We start from the raw sequence: 6,000 nt of genomic DNA on the forward strand, positions 1-6,000 counted from the left end.
GGCACAAGCAACCAGTAAAGGAACGTTTGATAAGAAGAGGAGAGGAGAATTATGAATTAAGGCGATCAAGTTTGGTTATCCACCACCAATTTTAAGATGGCTTGCCCTGCAAGGAAATTGGCACCCAAATTCATCGGTCCCTTTCCAGTAAAACGGAAATTAAACAAAGTTTCCTATGAGCTTGCCTTACCAGAGTCATTGAAGATCCACGCGGTATTTCATGTATCGTTGTTAAAGTGGTTGTAAACCCTTACAAACCACTTTGACCTACAGGTAAGCCTAGATTAAGGCTTACCTGTAGGTCCAAGAAATATCTCCTAAACCTATACGGTTTAGGAGATATTTACAAAAAGACAGCCACTGCTGTCTACGGCGCATGCGCCGTAGACAGCGGCGCGCAGGCGCACTGGACAGGCCGCAGATTGCAGCTATATGCCGCTTGTGCCGGCTCCCGTGCGCATACGCAGGAGTGACGTCATCGCGGCTCTGGCAAATCACAGTGCCGGAGCAGCGAAACCCGGAAGTCACTCCAGGATACATGGCAGCGGCGAACATAAAGACGGAGGACCGCTTTGGGGGCTTCGTTCTCAGGTAAGTTATTCATAATGAGCTAGTATGCTATGCATACTAGCTCATTATGCCTTTGCCTTGCAGGTTGCTTTTTTTTTTTCCCCATGGGTTTACAACCACTTTAAAACCTGCGGTGACAGATCCCTTCCCAGGCAGGGGGTCGGGACCACCTGAATCTGTGGTCATTGATGGAGATGAGGAATTTGAAGTGGAGGCCATCTTGGACTGCCGAAGTAGAGGGAACCAGCTTCAATTCTTGATTAAATGGAGGGGGTACGGTCTGGAGGAGAACTCCTGGGAACCCCAATAAAATGTTCACGCCCAAGAATTTATTCAGGCCTTTTTTCGCAGTCGCCCCCATAAAAAAGTTCTCCTGGGCACCCGGAGGTTGCCCTTAAGGGGGGGGGGGCATTGTTAGGGACACACTACCCGCTCCAGAAGACGTGCACCTATGCGCATGCACGAACCACAGACTTCGCGCACAGATGCGCACACTCATGAATTGTGTACTTTGCAGGCACGCACATTAGCATGCATTGGCGCCCATTGGCGCCCAACAGTCTATAAAAGATGCTGCCAGAATGCCACCCCTTGCATTTTGATCTGCTCCTGTTACCTGTGTTCCTGACTCTGTGCCAGTACCCCGTTCCTGTGTTTGACCCACCTCCAAGCAGTGAGGACTAAACAGGCATATGTACTTCACCGTGCTCTTACCACCACTGTCTCCACTCCAGTGGTCTCCGAGCCGGGGTGGTACGGGAGGCTTCCCTCCACACATCAGGCTCATATATGAGGTACGTTACAATTGCATTAACGTAGCGCCCAAACACAGTGCACTTAAAGCAATTTTTTTCTGTGTATCAAGCTGTTTGCCTGAAGTTTATCTGTAAGTAATTATTCTAATGTTTTATTTTACGCTCTTTCTACTATATTGGGGGTTTTCAGCGCATCTGTCATCTTCTTTATGGTCTTTGCTCATATACAGAATTTGAAAAGAAACAAGGGAATTCACTAGAAGAAAACAAACAAGGCACATCACTATTTGCAATGGTAAATAAAGGCGTTATCGAAACATGTTAATTACTGTATCTATTCCTTTACCATTTATGTTGCACAGTCTACTACTGGGCTTGTTACTGCTTTGTGATGTCCAAGAAAAAAGAGGAAGTCTCTGTGGGATGCGAGACAAAGGAAGATATAAACTTTGCTTATTGATGACTCACGTTTATGGGTTGCCTGGAGCCATTTGTACAATTGCACGCTACTTATGTAGGAGGTGTAGAAGTATGCAAAAATTTTAATACACAACCACCACATTGCTCAGAAGAACATTCACATTTTCAGGAACTCTAATGGTACTAGATTATTCCTATCATCAGTGACTGCAAAAATTCTGGAAAACGTAGAATGAACTCGTCAATGCCGCTATCACAATGTCTGTTGCTGCTCTTCTTCACATCAAATATTACTACGCAAAACACAGAAGGACATATGAAGGATCATAGTAATGTAAGTAGAAACCATATTCCATATTTGTTATATTCATTTTATTATTTGCCAGCTGCTTAATCCTGCAGGAGTCCGAGGGTAACAGATTGACCCATCATTTTGATGAGACAAACATTCCAGCTCCTTGCAGTGTCAACCCAACTGGGTCCAACTTTTCCCAGTGGATGACCCAGGGCAGTCCCTGACTGGGCCTGCAAATGGAGTATTATAGCCTTTACCAAGCCACTGGAAGATCTTCTCCCACCAGTATGTTATGGAACTACCCTTTGGAATTCTTCCAGTTAAATGAACCCTAGCGCAGCCTCCTAAAGATGTAAAAACCACCAAGCAAAATGGTAGATATACTCCCACCAATATGTTATGGAGCTACAGTTTTCTTTGAGTTGGACAAGCCTAGTGACAAATCCTCCCAAAACTATAATATGCTCTCACTAGACAATTGGTAGGTACGATATATTGATATCCATGTGCTCAGGGGCTACCCCTTGGAAAAAGACATTACACTCATAGACTTCACACTGCTCATCATATCATTGGATAGTTATTAGTTAGACCAGCAATATAGGAGAGAAATCTAATTTGCACCACTTGTGTTCTATAGTATCCTACCACATTATATCTCGGGCAGCTGTCGGGCAGTCTAGAACAGTGGTGACAAACCTGCAGCCCAAGACAGCTATAAGGCTGTATTCACACCTGAGGGTAGCATCTTTGAGCACTTTTCTGGCGTTGTTTGTGTGATTTTAGCGTGTTTTATGTGTGATTTGAGTGTTTTTATACAGCGTTTTTAAGCTTTGACTTTTTTATTAGCCAATAGAGAAAACCATAATCTGGTGCATCATTTGTTGCTAGGTTTTTCAGCTTTTTTTAGCTTTTCCATTAGCTTTAATTTCTTTTTTTTCTTATTATTCTTTTTTTTGTTAGGGTAAGGGGTTAGAGTTAAGGTTAGGTTAGGATTAAGGATTGAGGTTAGGGGTTAGTGTTATTTATTTATTTTTTTTGTTAGGATTAGGTTGTTACTACTACACTGATAAAAATGATTCCATTGGCTTGTAATTTTAACATACAAATTTTATAATTTTCAACAAAAAAATAAATGTTAATTAATTTTCTTTTAAGTACCTTACTTAATTTTTATTAGTTCTTAAAACACACCTTTTACATTTACAAAAATAATGTATAATATTGAGTAATCTAGACAAAACTTTTAAGGTACAGTGGAACCTTGGTTAACCCCCCTGACGGTATTCCCGAGTCTGGCTCGGGGTGGAATTTTTATGCCAAAAGCGGTAACCCCGGGCCAGACTCGGGACGGCATCGCTGGATCCAGGAGGACGGTTACTTACCTTCTCCCCTGGATCCAGCGATGTCCCCGCTTTGTACGAGCGGCTCGTCCTCCGCTTGATTCATCACATCGCCGATCTCCATGCCCTACGAGCGTTGCGACGCACGGGGTCGGAGATCGGCGCCAAATTCAAAAAGTGAAACACACAGTATACATACCGTATAATGTAATCTTACAGATTACATTGCTGTAATTAGGGATGAGCCGAACACCCCCCGGTTCGGTTCGCACCAGAACTTTCGAACGGACCCCAAATTCGTCCGAACTTTAGAACCCCATTGAAGTCTATGGGACTCGAACGTTCGAAATTAAAAGTGCCAATTTTAATAGCTAATATGCAAGATACTGTCCTAAAAAGGGTTTGGGGACCTGGCTCCTGCCCCAGGGGACATGGGTCAATGCAAAAAAAACTTTTAAAAACGGCCGTTTTGGCGGGAGCACTGATTTTACTGATGATTAAAGTGAAAAAAAAAGTGAAATATTCCTTTAAATATGGTGCCTGGGGGGTGTCTGTAGTATGCCTGTGAAGTGCCACGTGTTTCCCGTGTTTAGAACAGTCCCTGCACAAAATGACATTAAACGAAAACAACATCATTGAAAACTGCTTGCGGTTTTAATGTTATATCTGGTTCCTGCAATATGGTTGAAAATCATTGAGAAAAATGGCATGGGTAGCCCTCCCTGCCCATTACCAGCCCCTTTGGGTCTTGTACGCATATTAAGGGGAACCCTGTACCCATATTAAAAAAAGGAAATGCGTGTGGCCCCCAGGCCCTATATACTCAGAACAGCAGTATACAGGCGGTGCAAACAAGACAGGGACTGTGTAGGTTTGTTGTGTTAAGTTGAATATGTTTGTAATTTTCAACTGGTACATTTTTAAAGTGTAGCTCCAGTCAAAAAAACTATTTTTAAGCTTTTTGGAAAACATAGGGAAGGGTTATCACCCCTGTATAATTTGTTTTGTCGTCCATCTTTTTTCATCTCACTTGCTGTTGTCTCCTTCCGTTTGCAAGTAGGAGATGTTTGTAAGTTGGATGTTTGAAAGTAGGGGCCTGCCCTATATGCTCTGCAGAAATGGCGGAACAAGGTGTTGGTTTTGCCACAACATTGTAAGCCCTCAAAGTGACTCTTGGTGGGCGCTGGAGCGCCCTGCTGTGAACGATTATATCAAGAATTGTAATTACATGCCATTGTTGAACAGTGGTAGAAAAATTTACCTTTGGTGGTTGTGGTGCTGGTGCCACAACACTATAGGTCCTCACAGTTACTCTGGGTGGGCACAGGAACGGGCCCTCCTGTGAAATATTATATCAAGAATTGTAATTACATGTCCCTGTTAAACAGGGCCTGAAAAATTTGTGCTGGTGCCACGACACTGCAACCTCTCCCATATACTCTAGTTTTATTGCAGGAATTAGCCCTGCTGCAAAGCATTGCATCAAAAATTGTAATTAAACGCCCCTGTTAAACAGGGGCAGAAAAATTGGGCTGATGGCATCACCCAGAACCAGAAATGTTCTTCCAACATATCAGCGGAGGAGGAAGAGGATAGACAATCAACATAACAGGACAGTCACTCAGCATCAGCATAGGCAGTCTTGAAGGGATGTGATATTTCAAAAAAAATTAATCGGTTACATCAGCTTCAGGTGCTTGGTAGCTGTGGGTGATCCAAGACTGATTCATCTTGATGAAGGTCAGTCGATCAACTGATTCGGTGGACAGGCGCACCCTGTGATCGGTAACAAAGCCACCACCAGTTCCGAAAGAACGCTGGATGCAGGACAGGCCAGTAGCTCAATTGCATACTGTGCAAGCTCTGGCCAGTGATCCATCCTCAAGACCCAGTAAGCCAGAGGATTTTCGGTGGGAAAGGTGTCCAAGTCTGACCTTGCCCCTAGGTATTCCTGCACCATGTAAATCAGACGCTGGCGATGGTTGCTGGAACCGATCATACCTTGGGGCTGCGGAATAAAAAATTGTCTGAAAGCATCAGTCAGACGGCCACCTTCTCCACCGCTCCTTCTGACCGATGCCTCAGCAACACGTTGTCCAGGGCCAGGAGTTTGTAACCTCCCAGTCTCTGGGACCGCGTTGCACAGACCTTTCTGCAAGGCCTCCCGGAGATGTCTCATCCTCTGCTCCCTCTGCGATGGCAAGATAAGGTCGGCAACCTTACCCTTGTACCGTGGATCAAGGAGAGTGGCCAGCCAGTAATGGTCCCTCTCCTTGATCCGAAGAATACGAGGATCCTTCCGCAGGCTTTGCAGGATCAGGGAGGCCATGCAGCGTAGGTTAGCTGAGGCATTCGGTCCGGAGTCCTCTGGGTCACTAAGGACAACATGATCCGCAGCTACCTCCTCCCAGCCACGTACAAGTCCACGTGTTTCTTGGGACTGTAAATCATCCCTACAAGACTGCTGCTGCTGATGCTGAGTGCCAGCCTCCACCTCCATGCTGACACAATCATCCTCCTCCTCCTCTTTCTCCTCCTCATCCTCTTCCTGTGTGATGGGTGGCACAGCAGGAACACTGTCTGGATAAAGGGGGCCTTGAGAGGCAAGGAAGTCCTC

This window comes from Lithobates pipiens, unplaced genomic scaffold (assembly GCF_037356315.1).
Source record: "Lithobates pipiens isolate NorthernLeopardFrog02 unplaced genomic scaffold, aLitPip1_a1.2 Scaffold_18, whole genome shotgun sequence".
Lineage (NCBI taxonomy): Eukaryota > Metazoa > Chordata > Amphibia > Anura > Ranidae > Lithobates > Lithobates pipiens.